The sequence below is a fragment of the Lepidochelys kempii genome, chromosome 14, assembly GCF_965140285.1.
Source record: "Lepidochelys kempii isolate rLepKem1 chromosome 14, rLepKem1.hap1, whole genome shotgun sequence".
Lineage (NCBI taxonomy): Eukaryota > Metazoa > Chordata > Testudines > Cheloniidae > Lepidochelys > Lepidochelys kempii.
The window spans coordinates 30794681-30816009 of NC_136393.1; the positions used below are offsets into that span (position 1 = coordinate 30794681).

The 21329-nt window shown below is 53.8% G+C and overlaps 1 protein-coding gene and 2 pseudogenes across 4 annotated transcripts in view; 2 read left to right on the plus strand and 1 right to left on the minus strand.

Moving 5' to 3' along the window:
* The window catches only part of LOC140898205 (uncharacterized), a 203793-nt pseudogene that overhangs the window by 174422 nt on the left and 8042 nt on the right, over window positions 1–21329 (plus strand).
* LOC140898243 (C-type lectin domain family 2 member E-like) lies at window positions 6539–20523 on the minus strand (annotated as a pseudogene). Its single transcript, XR_013634626.1, has 6 exons — window positions 20413–20523; window positions 15252–15311; window positions 12539–12795; window positions 11186–11435; window positions 10441–10544; window positions 6539–7837 (listed from the first exon to the last, which is right to left on the minus strand). The product of XR_013634626.1 is annotated as a C-type lectin domain family 2 member E-like (transcript).
* LOC140898247 (zinc finger protein 707) overlaps window positions 20434–21329 on the plus strand; it is a 30963-nt gene continuing 30067 nt past the window's right edge. For all 3 annotated transcript variants that reach the window (XM_078848840.1, XM_073311818.2, XM_073311817.2), the window contains exon 1: window positions 20434–20854. The gene's annotated coding sequence lies outside the window, so the exon portion shown is untranslated. The remainder of the gene's footprint in view (window positions 20855–21329) is intronic.

Consider the following 21329-nt stretch of genomic DNA (forward strand, 5'->3'; position numbering starts at 1 on the left):
ATGTGGGTAAAACAGAACAGGAGACATACAATTCTCCCCCAAGGAGTTCAATCACAAATTTAATTAATGCATTTATTTTTTTTTAACAAGCATTATCAGCATGGAAGCATGTCCTCTGGAATGGTGGCCGAAGCATGAAGGGGCAGATGAATGTTTAGCATATCTGGCACATAAATACCTTGCAATGCCGGCTACAAAAGTGCCATGCGAATGCCTGTTCTCACTTTCAGGTGACCTTGTAAATAAGAAGGGGGCAGCAGTATCTCCTGTCAAGGTAAACAAAACTTGTTTGTCTTAGCGATTGGCTGAACAAGAAGTAGGACTGACTGGACTTGTAGGCTCTAAAGTTTTACGTTGTTTGGTTTTTGAGTGCAGTTATGTAAGAAAAAAATCCACATCTGTAAGTTACACTTTCATGATAAAGAGATTGCACTACAGGACTTGTTTGAGGTGAATTGAAAAATACTATTTCTTTTATCATTTTTACAGTGCAAATATTTGTAATCAAAAATAATCATGTAAAGTGAGCACTGTGCCCTTTGTGTTCTGTGTTGTAATAGCAATCAATATATTTGCAAATGTAGAAAAACATCCAAAAATATTTAATCAATTTCAATTGGTATTCTATTGTTTAACAGTGTGATTAATCACGATTAATTTTTTTAATCACAGTTAATTTTTTCAGATAATCACGTGAGTTAACGGCGATTAATTGACAGCCCTGCTTTTTACACAACTGTAGGGGAAACTTCAGCAATGTCTAGAACTAGAGCTGATACAGTGTAAGCCTAGGTCATGAAAAACGTGAAAAGAAATGACAGTTTGATGTCCTTTGAAGGAAGTAGAAAAGTGAAAGTCCTCCGCCACTTTTCAAATGGAGGGAACTGTTAAGAGTAAATGTTTATTTCCCCTCCAAAACTGAATGAAATCCTCCCTCCCACCCTCAAAACCAGTATTTCCATTTTAAGTCCACTCCCCCATCAAAAAATGAAAAATGGCAATCAAAATAAAACCTTTCATTTGGCTCAAAATGGCATTTTCCATTAAAAAACAACTTTGAACAAGAGTTTTCATCCAGCTGTAGTTTGAAGGTTCAGAATTAATGACACCTCGGTTCCCATCTCTCCCTCCAGAGGGATCCGGGTGCAAACTCTACCCCAGGGACTGGCTGCTGCATGGGGACAAGTGCTACTGGCTGTCTAAGGAGCGTAAAGACTAGACTGGGAGCCGTGACGACTGCTCGGGGAAGCACTCTCGCATGCTCGTGATCCAGAACCGGGAGGAGATGGTAACATAAAATACAGGCTCATCCAACTCCAGCTGGAGAAAGACGTGTGTCACTAGTTACAATCCCAGTGCAGCCTGACTCTACCACCACCACCCCCCCTGCAAATCAAACTCCACACTGGGGTGTTTTCTCCCCTTCTAGGGGTCTGGCTTATTAACATACCGTTCAGAACAAGAACCCCACAGCTTTCCCACCCCAGACTGCCCAGCTGGCTCCTGTAGGCGTTTCACTCCCAGGCTCTCTGTCTGAGAGCTCAGCAGAGCCCTTCTGCATAGAGCTACTCACACAAACCTCCTACCCCATCAAATCTCTCCCTGCCCAGACTGGCTGCCCTTGTAGCCCCACCAGGCCTGGCTCCTGGTCACCTGCTTCCATCACCTTTGCCTCTGAGTCCAGGGGCACCTAGTCACAGGTGAGGCTCAACCCAGGACTCCCTTAAAGGGCCAGCTCACCCTGTGCCACCAAGGACTGGTGCTGATGTTACCATGTCTGCATAGAGAGAGCCACGCTTAGCTGCACTGGGACCCTGCCCACCCAGGGGAGAGGGTGAACTAACTCAGGGGCTGGCATTATGGGCAGAGCTACTGAAGGAGAGAGCAGGCACTTCATGGGATTGTGAGGATGTGACGCAGCAGGGAGGGGTGAAGTGTTGACCTGGGAATGTGCCCTGGGGATGGGAGACCTGAGAGCCTGTAACCTGAGCCAGGAGGGGGAGGGGGAGGTAACACCTCTGCCCAGGAATGGGAAGACAGGCTGCAGGAGAGAGCTGCTAGGAGGGTTTAGTTTTCAGTTTCCAGCTGGGTGGAGGAACACAGGGAACCCCAGGGTTGGGGGTCTAAGCTCCCTGCTCCCCCAGAAGGACTTGACTGAGGGGTCCTGGTTGTACCCACAAGCTCTGTTTTGGACTGTGTTCCTGTTGTCCAATAAACCTTCTGTTTTACTGGCTGGCTGAGAGTCTCAGTGAATCCCAAGAAGAGGAGTGCAGGGCCTGGACTCCCCCACACTCCGTGACAGGGATCACTAAGGGAATTCTAGCATGTTACAAGATACTCATCCCCACTCCCTCTGCTTTGCACATCACAGGATTTCATACAAGATGTTGTACAAGATGCAAACTACATCTGGATTGGCCTTAAAGTGACACCCCCAGGGGGGAAATGGACCTGGGTGGACGGTTCCCCATTAGACCCAGTGCGGTGAGTGCTGCTTGACGTTTACTCTTTGAGATGTTTGGGAAAAGCTCCCATTGTATAACTTGCTCATGTTAAATGTCCAACGTCTGTTTGAGGCCTGGTCTACACTGAAAAGTCTTAGCAGCGTAACTAGGTTGGTTAAGGGTATTTTTCCTAACAGAGGTGTGCCAGCAAAGGCCCTAGTGTAACTGCAGTTCTCCCAATATCTCTGTGTGTATAGCAGTGTCGCTGAGGGGGATCAGGGGAGCTGGCATAAGCAATAGTGGTAGAAGCAGTTGTATATGGATATAACTGTACTTATCCTTAGGGGACCCAGCTATTTTCCTCTTTCCATTGTGAAAACAGAGCATTTATTCCTGTTGTTTCCTATCTTTTAACCAGTTACTGATCCATGAGAGGACCTTTCACCTTATCCCATGACAGCTTCCTTTGCTTAAAAGCCTTTGGTGAGGGACCTTACATTTTTCTACTTCTAATGTACTTAATTTTTTTAGGTTTTGCATCTTTAGGAATCAGAGGAACAGCCGTGTTAGTCTGTATTCGCAAAAAGAAAAGGAGTACTTGTGGCACCTTAGAGACTAACCAATTTATTTGAGCATGAGCTTTCGTGAGCTACAGCTCACTTCATCAGATGTTTACCGTGGAAACATCTTTAGGAAGTTGCTTCTCAAACTCTTCCTTGCCCTGCCTCCTTATACTTTACAATTTACTTGCTGGAGTTTGTGCTCTGTCCTAGTTTCCTCATTAGGTTTAGACTTCCAGTTTTTCAAGGATGCTTTTTGCCTCTAATGGCCTCCATTACTCTGCTGTTTAGCCAGGATAGCATTTTTTTGGTCCTCCTCCTGTCTTTTTTTATTTGGGGTACACACTTAGCCCTGGTCTACACTGGGTGTGTGTGGGGGGGGGGATCGATCTAAGCTATGCAACTTCAGCTAGGAGACTAGCATAGCTGAAGTGGACGTATCTAGCTCGACTTACCTTGGCATCTTCACGGCGCTCCCCCATCCACTCCGCCTGCACCTCTCATGGCGCTGGAGTACCGGAGTCGACGGGAGAGCGCTCGGGGTTCGATTTATGGCGTCTAGACTAGACGTGATAAATTAACCCCCAATAGATAGATCGCTACCTGCATTTCCGGCGGGTAGTGTAGACCTGCCCTTAGACCCGGTCTACATTACAGACTTATGGCGGTCTAACTATGTTGCTCAAGGGTGTGAAAAATCCACCCCCGAAGCGAAGCAGGTATCCTGACCTCACCCCCAGTGTAGACAGCACTACACTGAGGGGAGCGCTTCTCCTGTCCCCATAGCTATCGCCCTTGGGGAGGGGGATTGGCTCCGCTGATGGGAGAAGCACTCTGGTCAGCATAGGTAGCGTCTTCACTGCAGCGCTGTGAATGTAGACAAGCCCCTTGTCCAAGCCTCTCATGCTGTTTTTAAGTCGTGTCCGTGATACTAGGAGACATTTGACCCTGGTGACAGCTCTGTGCAATTTCCATCCAACAAGCATCCACATGGTTTTGTGGTTCCCCTTTTAGAAGTGAAATGTGGGGGCTAGAAATCATCTCTCTGCATCATGCCCCGAGGTGACAGTTAGTCTCTCTGCTCCAATCACTCTTTATCCCGAGTCTGGAACAGGGTTAACAGGAGAGAATAAGGGACCCCCACCACCACCACCTCAGACTGTCCCCTAGCTCAGTGGCGTGAGCCTACTCCTAAGAGGTGAGAGATGCTTGTTCAAATCCCTTCTCCTACCCAGCTACAAGGGGGACTTGAGTTGGGGTCTCCTACTTTCCAGGTGAGTGCCAGAACCCCTGGGCTAAATGTTACCAGGAAGCGCTTGCTCCTCTCTGGTTTCAGAGTAGCAGCCGTGTTAGTCTGTATGCGCAAAAAGAAAAGGAGGACTTGTGGCACCTTAGAGACTAACCAATTTATTTGAGCATAAGCTTTCGTGAGCTACAGCTCACTTCATCGGATGCATTCATCGGCTGCATGCTCCTTGCTGCCAGTTTGTGGACGCTCACCTGTGGGGCCCAAGCTGGTACGGGTCCTTTGAACATGCCCACTGGCTTGGGGCCCCAAGGCAAGTCAGGCGGAGACTGGCTCCTGGATCGTACTGGGGCTTAGGCAGCCAGCAGCCTAGAGGGAGGGAGCAGCACAGGTGCTCGGGGCGCACACAGACACCTCTTAAACTTTGACTCAGAAAATTGAGGCACCAAGCAAGTTCAGGCGCTTCCAGGATTTGGTGACAGGTGAGCTGGGGTTTGGTGAATCCCAGGGGGATGTGGTTCTGGGACGGAGGTGTCTGAAGTGGCCTTTAGCCTCTTAAGTCTCTTTGTGAATCCAGCCCTAACCGTTCATCTGGACAAGTCCTCAGCTCCCTGCAGCTGTCCCGAGTCCTCAGCTCCCTGCAGCTGTCCCGTTACCCAGGTCGCACGGTGCAGGTTTCCTCTCACCCATCAGACTTCATTTTTAAAGGAAAGCTGAGATGTAGGAGATCAAGGTGGCGCTTCCAATGAACAAGTACCAGGTCACCCACCCCATGGGATTCAGCCTCGTATGGTCCTTGCTCCAGACCCCCTAACTCTGTGGGTCTCAAGCAGGGGTACAGGTATCCCTGGGGTACACAGAGGTCTTCCAAGGAGTAGGTCAACTCATCTAGATCTTGGCCTAGTTTTACAACGGGCTACATAAAAAGCACTAGCGAAGTCAGTGCAAACTAAAATTTCAGACAGACACTGACTTGTTTAAACTGTTCTCTATGCTATACACGGATATATAAGTACAAAACTTATTTCCAATGGATTTATTTTATAATTGTATGGTACAAATGAGAGTCAGCCATTTTTCAGTAATAGTGGCTGTGGCAACATTTGTATTTTTAGGTCTGATTTTCTAAGCAAGTCGTTTTTAAGTCAGGTGAAACTTGGGGTACGCAAGACAAATCAGACTCCTGAAAGGGGTGCAGTGGTCTGGAAAGGTTGAGAGCCACTGCCCTAAGTCATCTCACAGCCTGGGACGTCTTCTCGACTGATGCTCCGCAGGAAAGTTAGAGATGAAGGACAATACCAGAGCCCCCCAGTACAGGGAGGGGGAGGAAAGACTCACCCCTGGGCCTTTCCTTGTTACAGGAACCCACAGTGGCACGAACTCTCTCTCACTCTGCAGCTTCTCAGGCTCTGCTGATGGGAACAGCTGCGGGTGGATAAAAGGCAGCCAGGTTCTGTCTGAGATGTGTGCCGCGGAGCTCAAATGGATCTGCCAGAAAGAAGCGGCCGTGATATAAACAGTGCAACTGAGGATCCACATTTGTGTATCTGTAATGTGAAGTACCCCCTGTTTAGTTTCCTGGGTAGGGCCCTACCAAATTCACCCATCCAGTTTGGTAAATTTCATGGTCATGAGATTTTTAGAAGTCTTTTAAAAATTTCAGTTTTAGCTATTTCCATCTGAAATGTCACCCTGTTGTAACTGTGTGGATCCCATCCCAGAAGAGGGTCATGGGGGGTCTCAGGGCTATTGGGGGAGGGGTGTCACGGTATTGCGACCCTGACTTCGGCACTGCTCCTGGCAGTGGTGCTACCTTCAGAGCTGGGCTCCCGGCCGGCAGCCACGGAGGAGGGAGGTTTCTGCTGCTGGGGGAGGTTCCTGGCAGTGGCTCTGATCTGGCCCTGGGAGCAGCCCATGCAGGGGACGAGGTCCTGTTCCTCCCCAGCCCAGCCCGAACTTGCAGCTAGAGCCTGGCACATGGTAGGAGCCCCTGCCCGGGATGCTCCCAGCCCTGCCCCTCCCCCGTTCCAGGGTCCAGCACTCAGAGGTTAAAAGGGCCTGGAGCTGGCGGGTGGCGGGGTTCCCTCCTGACCACCGCGCTCGGGGCAGTTGCCCGCATCACCCCCCCATAAGGTTGCCCCCCCCACCATGCCACCTTCACTTCTGCACTGTTGCTGGCAGCAGTGCTGCCTTCAGAGCTGGGCACCAGACCAGCAGCTGCTGCTCTCTGGCCGCCCAGCTCTGAAGGCAGGGTAGACGTAAGGGTGGCAGTACTGTGACATATTCCCCTCCTCCCCCGCCGAGCCAGATTTCACAGGGGAGACCAGATTTCACAGGCTGTGATGCATTTTTCATGGTCATGAATTTGGTAAAGCCCTACTCACGGGGCGGGACTGGGGCTTTAGGCAGAGCAGAACTCTGGGCGGGGCTGGGACTCAGGTGCCCCGCGCAGTCACAGTTCCTCTCCTCGGTCCTCCTCACTGGGCTGGGGCCTTGGGGTGTCATTTCTAACTGCCCCAAACCTGCAGTAAGTTAATATCCTGCAATGTACCTGGGTACCCAGGGCTGGGAGGCACCTCGCCACCACCTGCCCTTTGCCTGAGGGAGCCTTGTCTGTGCCTGCCAGGGGTCAGCTTCCCAACTCCACTGGCCACACGCACTCGCTGCTGGGCCTGCCGTCACTGCAGGGTAGCAATAGGCCCACTCTGCCCTCAAGCCCTCTGAACATCTGTCTGGAGCGTCCAGTCCCTGGTCCCCTGGGCACCGGTAGTATTCACAGGTTCACTATTTCCAAAGGAACAGTAACATCCTCAGCCCCAGCTTACCAGCTCCAGCTCAGATCACTGCTCCACTTAACACACAGCGCTGCCATAGGCTCACAGAGAAATCACGCCTCAGTTCAACAAAGCCAAGAGTCGAGTGAAAGTGTTGGAAACAAATGGTTACATATAACAAAGTCATAACATGCGTTCTAGAGCCTAGACTGAACTAACAAGGTATTCTCCTGTCTAACCAAGTACAGCTCACCCGAAATCCTTGCAGCACTGTACAGCCAGGCAGGCTCGGACCCTTCTTTTAGGAGACATGCATACCGTCAGTTTGTCTCCGAGGGGAAGGATCTAGTATGTCTCTGCACACCGAGAGAGATCAGACTGATCCTTTGTCTTTATGCTTAAACACCACAGATGGACACACACACAGCCCCCTGCTGTAAGTTTCTTCCTGTAGATTTCCTTTTTTGTGGATTTTGTAATCTAATTTTGCACCTAGCTCAGTGTGGAAAGAGACATCCAACATCAGGCACACAATACACGGATGGCCAGACAGGGAAGTAACCCAGTGATGCACAGAGCATTCCCCGATATTCTGGAATTGCTCAGATGTGATGGTCACAAGAAATCACAGTTAGGCTTTTCCAGGGCTAGATTCTATAATACTGTTGTTACCAGCCCCCTTCCACTGCAGCCTCCTGTGCCTGTGTAAATGCATCGGGTTTGGTGCAGATCTAGTGTCTCTCACTGCTGCATCGCAAGCTGCTGACCGCACTCACACCGTTCAGATACGTGCAGTCTCCTCCTATCGGAAACCTGCAAGAGAGAAGCCAGGGAGCTGGTGTCAGGTAGGAGCTGGACATTTCCCATCAGTCACAGGCAGGGAGAGACACTGTCGCACAGTGCAGGGAGCTGCTGCACTCACAGCCCCTCACGATTCCCCTTCCTGCACCTGCCACAGGCCCCAGATAGAAAGGGGGCAGTGGGGCAGCAAGGCCAGGAGAGGTTCGAAGATCACCTGACCTCCATGGACCATTTATGCTGGGTGGGTATTAACCCAGGTCCTACTCTCCCCCCCACACACACCCAGCTGGGTCTGGATGGGCCCCTGCAGGCCCAACCCACCCAAACTGCCCTGGGCGCAGGTTCCAGGTGACTCTCAGCGTGGCGAGGAGCAGCCGTAATGCCGCACAGAAGAGCTGGGTCCAGGGCTCCATGGACAGTTTACATCAGCTCTCAGGCCAGAGGCCTGTCAGGACAGGCTGAATTGCAGGGGGCGGCTGGAGTGAAATGCCAGCAGCACAAACCCAGTGGCCATGGGGTGACCCCAGCCACTCACACAGAGCTTCCCGTGAGAGCTGGAGGCCAGCGCTTCCCACCTGGGAACAGGGTGGGATCCAGGCCCACAGGCAAATCCTGCCCCATGGTCCCATCCTGGCTACTCACAGTAGTCATGTGCTGGGCTGGGAGGAGGCCCAGCACTACTCTTTGGGCAGGCCGGGATCTCCCTGCCCTCAGGCCACCAGCCTCTGGCTCGGGGTGAGATCTGTCCCAGAGAAGGGAGAACCCAGCCCACAGCCACCTGAGCAGATGGCTGTGGGTGGCTCCCCCACCAGCATCACCCCAGACGAGCTCTGAGGAGATGGCAATAATGCACCCAGAGCCTTCTGCTGGGGTGGGCACCCGCAGGGTGGCAGATTTCAGGGTTAACACCCCACTGAGATGCCTGTTTACCCAGTTCCGGTAAATTGGCGTCACATTAGCTATCCTCCAGTCATCGAGTACAGAAGCGGATGTAAATGATAGGTTACAGACTACAGTGAGTAGTCCTGCAATTTCACATTTGAGTTCCTGGTCCTGGTGACTTGTTACTGTTTAGTTTCTCAATTGTTCCAAACCTCCTCTAATGACACCTCAATCTGGGACAGTTCCTCAGATTTGTCACCTAAAAAGGACGGCTCAGGTTTGGGAATCTCCCTCACATGCTCAGCCATGAAGACTGCTGCAAAGAATTCATTTAGTTTCTCTGCAATGGCATGGTGCCAGCTGCGGTGTGGACAGACCCCAAACAGGCCGGCTAATAGATGGGCTCATGAGGCAATCACAAAAACAGACTGCTGCCGACATCACGGCATCCTTGCTGGAATATGTGAAAATATCTGACTGGGATCAAACAACAGGTCATCAACGGACTTGTTTCCTAAGCCTCCTCGGGGCACATTTTCCAGCTTCCCATCAATCGCAAAGGGCTTTTTTGAAAACGCCATTCAGCTGTAAGTACATAAGACTGGCCACATAGGTCAGACCAATGGCCCATCTAGCCCAGTGTCCTGTCCTCCGATACTGGCCAGTGGTAGGTGCTTCCGAGGGAATGAACAGAACAGGGTCAGTATTGAGTGATCCATCCCATTCACACCCAGCTTCTGGCAGTCAGATGTATATGGACACTCAGAGCATGGGGTTGCATCCCTGACCATCCTGGCTGATAGGAACTGGTCGAGCTATCCTCTGTGAACTTATCTACTTCTTGTTTGAACAGAGTTATACTCTTGGCCTTCACAACATCCCCTGGCAACAAGCTCCACAGGTTGACTGTGTTGTGTGAAGAAATACTTCCTTTTGTTTGTGTCAGACCTGCTGCCTATTCATTTAATTGTGTGACTGCTAGGTCTTGCGTTACGTGAAGGCGTAAATAACACTTCCCTCTTCACTTTGACCCCACTCATGATTTTATAGACCTCCTATATCCCCCCCTTAGTCGTCTCCCCTCATATGGAAGCTGTTCCATATCTCTAATCATATGGGGATAGTTGAAAACCCCCATTATTATTGGGTTTTCTGCTTTTGTAGCCTCTCTAATCTCAGTGAATTTCAAAGTCACCATCCTGGTCAGTTGTATATTCCTGCTGCTAGATTCTTATTCTTCAAGTGTGGAATTCCTATTCTTTAGAGATGCTAGGATACAGTTGGGTTCGTTTAAGATTTTTACTGTTCTTTACTCTATGCTTTCCTGGACATGTAGTGCCACTCCCCCGCCAGCGTGACCTACTCTGCCGTTCTTTCAGTGCTGATGGTCCAGGGTCAAACCCTGCTATCGGCTCAACTGGGGTTTGGTTATTTGATCACATCCACATCCCACTGAAATCCCTCTTGGGATGTCGTCTGGGCCATCTCTACTGTACCCCACTTCTCATGGCAGCCCCAGGCACTCAGCATTTGTGACTATCAGGCATCTTTAACGCAGATGGCCCCACTAAAGCCAGACAGATCTGAAAGCTTTGGCCAGTCTCCCAGCAGACAACACTTGCTTCCACCCATCACTAATACACAGAGTACATAGCACTGACTGGTGCGTCGGCCTGAACTCGCTATCTCAGACGCCAGGGACCCAAAGCCCAGGGAATTCACAGAAGACTTACAGGTTGTTGAATTTGGTGCCATTGGCCCATTTCCAGAGCTGCCCAGGGTCCCTCCGGAGGCCAATCCAGTGGTCAAATCTGCCTTTATAGCGCAGCACGAAAGCCTAAAAACAGCAGAGGGAGAGGTGGGGTCAGAGCACAGGCTCTGTGCACCAGAGACTCACAGGGATACACTGAAGGGCTCTGTTTTCAGGGAACGGCTGGGGATTTTCGCCTCCCTCTTGCCCAGCTCTGGGTAATTCAGTATTAACTTTCCTATCCCAAACCTCGCCTCGCCTTACAGAACAGCTGAGCTCCCCTGCCCATCACAGGGGAAGGGGAAGGAAAGAGCCCAGCTGATCTCAATAAGGTGTGCTGGGAAGGGCCAGGGATGAGAGAAGAGCCACCAAATCCTCAGTCAGAAGGGGCCAGGGCTAAGAGGAGCCCCCCCCCCATTCTCATCTGGCTACCCAAGAGCACTGGCTCTTCAAGTCAATCTGGGATCTCAGTACCCCTTTGGCCCCACGCCACCCAGAAGACACTCAAGCCAGCCTTGCCCTCGAGAGGGGTGGTCTCCTTTTGAGAGGGCTGACAGTGAGTGATCCCTGCAGTCAGACACGGACACTAGAGGTGCCCCGGGCCAGCCAGCCAGGCCTGGCATTCAGCAACTGGAAGCTCATTTACTCAGAGCTGCTCCTCGAGCCCAGGTTCTCCTGCAGCAGCTGCTGAGCCAAGACCAGAACGTTGCAATTCGAGCATCTCTCACCATTTCCTGCTCACTGTTGATCTCAGCCAGGGAGGCGCTGAGCGCAGAGCAGTGGGTCAGGCTGCAGGTCCAGTTCCTTTCGGCCTCAGAGAAATAGTAGCATTTCCCTCGGTATCCGATCCAGCAACGGGCCCCGGTTCAGGTGACGGAAGCTTAGGTCTCCACACTGAGAATGAGACAGCGACATGTGGTGCGAGCAAGACCCGCCACCCGCCAACGAGGGGAACATCTCTGCAATTACGATGAGGGTCTGAAACAGAAAGACTCGTCAGGCAGGGCCACAAGGACACGTCTCCCCGACAGCACCAGGGCTGGAGCTGCCTTAGAACAGTGGTTCTCACCCACCGGTTCGTGTACCCCTGGGGGTAAGCAGAGGTCTTCCACGGGGCACATCAACTCATTGAGAGATTTGCCTCGTGTTACGACAGGCTACATAAAAAGCACTAAGTCAGTACAAGCTAAAATTTCATACAGACAATGACTCGTTTATACTGCTCGAAAGACTATACACGGAAAGGTACAGCGTTGATAGTCCAATTGATCTATTTCATAATTAAATACGCAACAATGAGAGAGTCAGCAATTTTTCCAGAAAAGTGGCTGTGACACTTTTGTATTTTTATGTCCGATTTTGGAAGCAAGTAGTTTTTTTAAGTGAGATGAAACTTAGGAGAGTGCAAGACAAATCAGCCTCCTGACAGGGCGACAGTCGTCTGGAAAGGCTGAGAGCCACTGGACTCGAACATGCACCGTTCTGTCGATTGCTCCTTCCCTCAGACGCTCTGGGAGAGGAGCCCGGAGGGTCAGGCCGGCTGGGGCTGGCAGAACAGCCCCTCCTTCCTCTCAGCCCAGTGCCCTCCCCTGGGCACTCCCAGCCAGGCTGCCAGGAGGCCTGGTGAGCTCAGGGGCACAGAGATAAGGACCCGCATGTCCTGGTGGCAGTTGCTCCAACTGCCCCCCCACCATCCCCACCCCCATTCTGCCCCCTGCCGAGCGCTGGCTGGGCCCACACTGCCGAGTGCCCCTGTCCCCGCACACTGGGGTCTCACACTGGCCATACACAGCAGAAGGGGGGAGAACGAACCAGGCAGAGATGGGCCAGGGCTGTCACAGGGGGTCTGACACACCCAGCCCAGGAAAACCCTGCACAGCCCCACAGCCACCGCTGTGTGCGCCAGACAGCAGCTGTGAGCCAGGGATCGGTGCCCTGAGAGCCCCTGGGGGTGATCCAGTCCCTGCTGCCCACAGACGGGGCATTGCTGGGCACTGGCTGCTGCCACTGAGAGCCTGGCCCCATGTTGGGCAGCCTCAGTGTCTCTCTCCAGCCTGTTCCCAGCAGCGACACCCCATTACCTGGCTCTCCTCCAGTCTCCAGGTGTCCCTTGCCCTCAGCAGGCCACTCCTGCAGCGGCTCTTCGCTCCCAGCAGGTCCAGGTGCTGGCCCCATCGTCTCTCTCAGCGACGCTCGGGCTGCACACGCTGCTGGAGACGCTGGGCTGGGGTCGGCTCCTCTCTGTGACTGGGTCCGATTCAGCAGCAGCGAAGCCAAGCTGGGGTGGGGGTCCTGGCCCTGGCTCCCCGCACACCCTGCTCCGGACTCTCCGGCCGATCTGAAAGTCGAGAGGGACCCAGCAGGACAGGTCAGTGGGGGGTGGGGCACAATTTGTGGTTTCTCGTTCCCTGCCCAGCAGCCCAACCCCCAGCCAGAGGCTGTGCCATGATGATTGAACCCCCTTAAACACCATCGGCCCCTCCACCCCCCAGGGCTTCAGAGACCTGATCTGCCACGGACCCCACCCGCCGCGCACCACCCCCGCGTGACAGGCACCCAGCTGGGGTTGACAGGAGGAAAAAACCCTCCCTCCCCACACATACCTCCCGCAATCGAGAGCAAGTCGAGAATCCTAACAGGAGTGGGGAGTTGGTGGGCGGGGGAGAGAACCAGGATGGATTGAGTAAAATCAAGGCAATTAAATCACCAAGTCCAACGCCTCAATTGAAATGATCAATTTTAATCAACTTATCGATTTCCACTTCAGTAATTTTCTAAGGCCAAGTGCCCACCCAGTGGGCAACAGAACCATTAAAACTTCATGTCCAAAACTTCCCCCATGGGGGGAGGGGCGGGGAAATTGTGGGAGTGGCCCTTTCCTTCCCCCTTGTTCATTGGGAACGCAGGCAGGGGGAGGATGCCCGTGGGAAACCACGGTTGGGGGTACAAGGAGCAAGAGTGCGCTGATGACCTCCCCCCGAACTGGCTTGGGGCGATGGGAGGGAAAGGGCCCAGGTAGCTCCATGCTCCACACAGGTGCCCCATCCACAGCGAGCAGACAGGGGGTGGGGGGGGAGTCACCAGACAGGCCCAGCCCGAGGAGGGTGGGAAGGGGGAAGGGACGAGGGGGGACGGAGGGGCCCTCCAGCCCTAGGAGAGAGGGGAGGGGAGGGGGGGGAAAGGGGATGGAGGGGCCCCCCAGCACAAGGAGAGGAGGGGGAAGGGGGCCCGAGAGGCCCCACGCCCACCCCAGCCCGAGGGGAGGGGGGAAGGGGGACAGAGGGCCCCCCCCAGCCCAGGAAAGGGGGGGAAGGGAAAGGGGGGACAGAGGGCCCCCCCAGCCGGGGAAAGGGGGGGAAGGGGGACAGAGGGGGGACAGAGGGCCCCCCCAGCCCAGGAAAGGGGGGAAGGGGGACACAGGGCCCCCCCAGACCGGGAATGGGGGGGAAGGGGGAGGGGGGACAGAGGGTCCCCCCAGCCCAGGAAAGGGGGGAAGGGGGACACAGGGCCCCCCCAGCCCAGGAAAGGGGGGGAAGGGGGAGGGCGACAGAGAGCCCCCCCCACCTGCCCGGGAAAGAGGGGAAGGGGGAAAGGGGACACAGGGCCCCCCCAGCCCAGGAAAGGGGGGCAAGGGGGACACAGGGCCCCCCCCACAACCCAGGAAAGAGGGGGGGAAAGGGGACACAGGCCCCCCCACCCAGCCCGGGAAAGGGGGGGGGGGAAAGGGGAAGGGGACACAGGCCCCCCCCACCCAGCCCGGGAAAGGGGGGGGGGAAAGGGGAAGGGGGACACAGGCCCCCCCCACCCAGCCCGGGAAAGGGGGGGGGAAAGGGGAAGGGGGACACAGGCCCCCCCCCAGCCCAGGAAAGGGGGGGGGAAGGGGGAAGGGGGACACAGGCCCCCCCCAGCCCAGGAAAGGGGGGGGGGAAGGGGGACACAGGCCCCCCCACCCAGCCCGGGAAACGGGGGGGGAAGGGGGACACAGGCCCCCCCCCAGCCCGGGAAAGGGGGGGGGAAGGGGGAAGGGGGACACAGGCCCCCCCCAGCCCGGGAAAGGGGGGGGGAAGGGGGAAGGGGGACACAGGCCCCCCCCAGCCCGGGAAAGGGGGGGGAAGGGGGAAGGGGGACACAGGCCCCCCCCCAGCCCGGGAAAGGGGGGGGAAGGGGGAAGGGGGACACAGGCCCCCCCCCAGCCCAGGAAAGGGGGGGGAAGGGGGAAGGGGGACACAGGCCCCCCCCCAGCCCAGGAAAGGGGGGGGAAGGGGGACACAGGCCCCGCCACCCAGCCCGGGAAAGTGGGGGGGAAGGGGGACACAGGCCCCGCCACCCAGCCCGGGAAAGTGGGGGGGAAGGGGGACACAGGCCCCGCCACCCAGCCCGGGAAAGTGGGGGGGGAAGGGGGACACAGGCCCCGCCACCCAGCCCGGGAAAGTGGGGGGGGAAGGGGGACACAGGCCCCGCCACCCAGCCCGGGAAAGTGGGGGGGGAAGGGGGACACAGGCCCCCCCCAGCCCGGGAAAGGGGGGGGGAAGGGGGACACAGGGCCAATGCTAAGTGCATCATGATCCTTCCAAAGACACCCAAAGTGACAAAACTTCCATTGCATAGCACACAATTATATTATAAGGATGAACATGGGGGTGTAGGGTATTACCCCAAAAACAGAGTGTCACACCTACCCCAAGACCAACAAACCTCCCTCACAAGGGACACACTCGGTGTGCCTTAGAATTTTGGCAGAAAGAACAGGCCACTCTAGCCAGAAAACTTGTAAAGTATTGTGCCGAACTTCACCTTTCCAAGGTCATCTCCATCGTCTCTCACACCCCTGGAGCACCAAACCGGCTTCACACCCTGTCATAAATATAAAGGGAAGGGTAAACCCCTTTAAAATCCCTCCTGGCCAGAGGAAAAATCCTCTCACCTGTAAAGGGTTAAGAAGCTAAAGGTAACCTTGCTGGCACCTGACCAAAATGACCAATGAGGAGACAAGATACTTTCAAAAGTTGGGAGGAGGGAGAAAAACAAAGGGTCTGTGTCTGTCTGTATGATGCTTTTGCTGGGGACAGAACAGGAATGGAGTCTTAGAATTTAGGTAGAATTTAGTAAGTAATCTAGCTAGGTATGTGTTAGATCATGATTTCTTTAAATGGCTGAGGAAATAGCTGTGCTGAATAGAATGAATATTCCTGTCTGTGTGTCTTTTTTGTAACTTAAGGTTTTGCCTAGAGGGATTCTCTATGTTTTGAATCTAATTACCCTGTAAGGTATTCACCATCCTCATTTTACAGAGGTGATTCTTTTCTTTTTACTTCTATTAAAAGTCTTCTTGTAAGGAAACTGAATGCTTTTTCATTGTTCTAAGATCCAAGGGTTTGGGTCTGTGGTCACCGATGCAAATTGGTGAGGATTTTTAACAAACCTTCCCCAGGAAGTGGGGTGCAAGGGTTGGGAGGATTTTGGGGGGAAAGACGTATCCAAACTCCATTTTTTCAGGAACCCAGATAAAGTTTGGTGGTGGCAGTGGAAATCCAAGGGCAAAGGGTAAAATAATTTGTACCTTGGGGAAGTTTTAACCTAAGCTGGTAAAAGTAAGCTTAGGAGGTTTTCATGCAGGTCCCCACATCTGTACCCTAGAGTTCAGAGTGGGGAAGGAACCTTGACACACCCTAATGCAGCTCTCACGCCGCACTATTTGGGAGAAAAACCCAGGCAAAAGTAGGGAAAACAAACAAAGGGACAGCAGCAAATGCACCCTTTGGAGAGGGATTGTCAGGTACTTGACCCCAGGACCTCTCATACCCTAAGCGTCACCCGGACTCCCAACAGCCAACAAACCATGCTTTGGAGCAAAAGCGAACATCATTTCTCGCAATTTTGCCAAAAAGCAAAAACAACCCAACCCAACCCCCACAACAACAGGCACCTGAAAATGTACTGCACCTGACTTCATCTTTCCAAGGTCTTCTCTGCACTCTCTCCCACCCGAGGTGAGAATGATACACCTTGACCAACAAATCCAATTTAGACCTTAATACAGCTCTCCCTCCACAGGATGTTGGAGAAAAACACAGGCAAAAAACCTAAAAAGTCAGCTGCAACCATTGCCTTGGCAAGGGCTTGGACGAAACTTGAAGCGGGGATCTCTTGCACCCAAAAGGAGACTTGTGCCCTCGTCCCACAAATTCTTTTGGAACTCTAAGGATAGTTGCATTCCACAGGAGTTTCCAAAACCAAACAACCAGCCACACACCCAGGCAGAAGGGGCCTGTGAATGGGAAGGTACAGCAGCAAACACACCCATAGGGCGGGCTAGTCTGGGAGTTGCAGCAGGGCCCTCGGGCACCCGAAGCGAGAATCAGACCCCCTAGACCAACAAGCCACATTTAGCCATTGCTGCAGGCCTCAGAATTTTGGGCCAAAAGCCAACAGCCAAATCTAGGTGTAAAATTTAACCATGTGGAAATGGCACTCCTAGAGTGCCACAGTACCCTAGGCAACAGTCTGTGTTGTGTGTGCGGTTGGCTCCCACTAGGCAGAATCCAGTGCCTGCGTCTTCGCTTCCCACGAAGGGATACTTTGAGCCCTCGATGACAATAAGGGGAAAACTGGGTAGATGAAAACCAAAAGGAAAGCTGCAAGAGTTCTCCTTTCTGGCTGATCTGGGTGCACCCTTCTTGACTTGGGGGGCTGACCCTGACAGGTGGATGGATGGGGTCCAGGTACCCCCAGATCCTGCTGCTCTTTTCTGGCTGAGCTGGATGCTCCATTCTGGCCTTTGGGGTTGGGGCACATGTGTGCCTCTGCCTGGTGCGCGGATCGGCCCCAGGGACCTCTCAGCCTCCACCTCCAGAGGCCGCCCCTTAAGCCTCACCCCTTCCTGGGCGTACCAACAAGAAAGCCTTACCACCCTCCACTACAGCTCAACTATTAAGCCTTGCTATGTGGCTTGTGCTGGGGAGCTTTACCCCCGTGGGGTACATTTGGGGGGACACCCTGGCCGGAAAGAATTCCAGCCATCAGGACAACCCAGGACCTCTCACACCCTAAGCGACACTCAGACTCCCAACAGTCAACAAACCATGCTTTGGAGCAAAAGAGAACATCATTTCTCGCAATTTTGCCAAAAACAAAAAACAACCCAACCCAACCCCCACAAAAACAGATACCTGAAAAAGACACCTGACTTCATCTTTCCAAGGTCTTCTGCATGCTCTCCCCAACCCCTGTGGGGGGGGGGGGGGTTGAGGTAGGTTGTATGTACCAGCCCCTATAGCCGCCATTAGCAGCTGCCGCTCTCTCTGCTCTGTCTTCAGAGCTGGGCAGCCAGAGAGCAGTGGCTGCTTTGATCTTTTCAATTGGAGGGGTGGGCATGGGGGGCTAAGGCAAATTTTGGCATGGCTACAGTCCCAACAACTCCACTCCTAGTGCCACCCTTGTGTACAGGGCTGGTGCAATGAGGTTTCACGCCCTAGGTGAAACTTCCACCTCGTGCTGCCCCCCGCCCCTCTGGCAGCTCCCCGCCCCCCCTCCACCCTGAGGCGCCCCCCCGGGGCAGCTCCCCGCCGCTGCTGCCTCCCCCTTGGCCCAGGGAGCCCCTCCGAGGTAGCTCCCCGCCCCAGCTCACCTCTACTCCGCCTGCTCCCCGAGCACGCCGCCGCTTCTCCCGCCTCTCAGGTGTGCGGCGCCCATCAGCTGTTTGGCACACAAGCCTGAAAGGGAGAGAAGCAGAGCAGGGCGGTGCTCAGGGGAGGAGACGGAGTAGAGGTGAGCTGGGGCGGCGGGCGGTTCCCCTGTGCACTGCCCCCCGTTACTTGCTGCAGGCGGCCCTCCCCTCACCCCAGCTTACCTCTGCTCCATCGCCTCCCCCAACCACTTGGCGCCCTAGGCTACTGCCTGGTTCGCCTAGTGATTGCACCGGCCCTGCTTGTGTGTTCTTTCAGTGTGCTGTCCAGCTCTGCTCAGATAGCTTGTTCAGCAGACCTCGATAGGATTACTTAGTGTTGCAAAGTTCTGAAGGCTGTAACATTGTTGCCTTCATAACGCTGCTCAGGCTGCCTGGTGCTTCTGCCCTTGGTTATTATTAATAGCAGATAAGGGAGACTGCTCATTCAGCAGTCTTCGATGTTACTTGTCAAGAACAACCACAGGCCTGGTTCAGTGACAAAGGCACTGGGCCATGTTTTTTGCCCTCTAGGCACAGTCCCAGCGCCCTGGCTCTGCTGTTACAGGTACACTGACACACGAGTGCCTAGTATCCAGGAATAGCTCAGTCAGTGGCTGAACAAAGAATTAAGGCAAAGTGCCTCGAAATTTATAGACTGAAACAAACAACTAGAATACACAACTTATGCCCCTCCTTACATGTGTCATAACAGCTGTCCATTTCCTTGCCTTCTTCCTGATATCTTAGACAAAACATCCCTATCCATTGTTTGTCAAACCATCCTCTCTTGTACTAGACTGGGATGTATCTGTCCTATCTCGGATATATCTATGTAAATCTCTAGTGCCTGGTACAGCAGCAGCAACTTTGCCAAGTTTACGTACAGGGCAGTGAACTTGTGAGCATCTGCTTTAATACATGGCCTGACTTGGGTTCACAGCCTCTGGTTCAGGCCTGAGATCTTGCTCCAAGCCCACTTCTCCAGGCTCTTTCTCTACTACACCCCCGTCTGTAGCAATTACTCAGGGCAGTAATTCTCCTCCCAAACTGAGGAACGCTTTCATTATTCAGCAGTTAGAGACAGAACAAATCTGTGACTGTAGAGAGTTTATAGTGGGAAAATCTAAGAATGACACAAATTGGCTAAGTACACAGGAAAAAAGCAATACCTGTATTTGAAAGGTTTCATATCAAGTGAGTATTTAAAGAAAAAACACAATCTTTATGCAGAGATTATAGTAGTAATCCAGCGAGAAAATTATCAGCATCTCAAGGGGACTGCAGTAAAATGCAACAAGTGAAGAAAAGGGGAAATCTGTGCAGCAATATTTGATTGGTGAGAAAGGGGGCAAGATTGGAGGGTAGAATATCTGCATATTAAATAATCATATGGTGGAGCAGGAAAACTGGAGGGGATCTATATCAACCTTACCCTCAAAATATTACAGTAAAAACCTATTTTTAAGGGTGCAAAGTTGAGCAGTCTCAGTTAGGCATTGTCAGAATCAAGGATGTCTAGGCCCTGTTAATTCAGCCCCCTTGTGTCTGTGCCTTGCTATATAATCTTTAATGAGAGGATCACACACTGCAGTGCTCATTAACACAGGACCTGTCCCATCTGTCTTGAGGGCCCTGTCTTGCTGCTTTCTCCCCCACAGGACCTGTGTCTGCTAAAATACAAATCGTTTAGTTCCAGCCCCCTCTGGTGCAATTGATGGGGTCGCTCCAACCCTGGTTAGCTTGATGGGTCTGTGCAAGCGAGATGTAAATACATTCTCATGGTCTTTCAAAGTCCTATGGCAGTAACTGCGGGGGAAGGCGGGGAGGGAAATTACATTCCTTTGTCTAGGGTGGGGTGCCCTGAGAATCATAGAATCATAGAATATCAGGGTTGGAAGGGACCCCAGAAGGTCATCTAGTCCAACCCCCTGCTCAAAGCAGGACCAATTCCCAGTTAAATCATCCCAGCCAGGGCTTTGTCAAGCCTGACCTTAAAAACCTCTAAGGAAGGAGATTCTACCACCTCCCTAGGTAACGCATTCCAGTGTTTCACCACCCTCATAGTGAAAAAGTTTTTCCTAATATCCAATCTAAACCTCCCCCACTGCAACTTGAGAAACGTGTCCCCAGCTGCTCCGGCCTCTAGGCAGCCTCTCTAGGACCCAGAAGATCCAACACCCCCTTGCCCTTGATGAAATTAGGGACTCTCTGCACCAATCCCCAGTCTCCATAGAAACAACTCTTCTCCCCCCTCCCCGACACCTGGACGTTTCCTTTCTGCTCACTGACATGGTGGCTTCTATGCAGGACGCTCCGTTAATGCCGAAAGAGGCTGCCTGTGCCCATGGGACGTGGACCCCTCAGGAGGCAGGGTCTGGGGCAGGGGGCTTCAGTGCAATCCCTTGATCGCTAGGACCCAGGAGCAGCTGGGATGCGGCCCTGGGAGCGATCGCTGGGGTCACTCAGGCCCACAGCCGGAAGTGACTCGCTCTCGCTGCAGTGACTCTGGGGCTTTGTGAGGAGCCCACGCTCCTTGCAAGATCCCCGAGCCCCGGCGGCTGCTGCTGGGGACCCCGGGGCCCTGGCTGCAGCCGGGAGAGGGGAATCTCCAGCAGTAACATTCCCGCTGCTCCCAGGAGCCTCCCCCCGGTGCAGAGACCCCAGCCTGGCCAGGACCCCCCTTCCCAGGCCCCAGGCCCTGCTCCCGGGGAGGGCACCGCTTGGAGGGAAGGTAAGAGAGACCTGCCCATCCCCAGGGAGCGGTGCCCCCCGGTGCCATCCTGGCTGCAGGGGGAGGGTTTGGCCCCAGGCTGCTCCCAGCGGAGCTGGCTGCGATTCCCTGTTAGAGGTGAACAGGGATGAGGCATGGGAGCAGGAGGGGGGCTGAAGAGGGATGTGTGAGGGGAGTGCGGGAGGGACCATGGGGATGTGGGGCTGCTGAAGGGAGGCTGAGGGAATACGCAGGAATCAGGGGGCAGGGGGAGGATTCTGGGGCTCAGAGGAACAGAGCTGGAACAGAGGAAAACTCTGTGGGGAGAAAGAAGGAAAGGGGGGGCTGTGGGGTGGCTGAAGGGCGACTATGAGAGCAAGTGGAGACTGGCTGGGGAAGGGAGAGCCAGAGGGTCGGAGAAGGGAGCGGGATGGTGAGAGATACAATGGCAGCTCCCCCAATCCATGGGGTAGGGGGGAGGGCTGCCTTGCCCTGC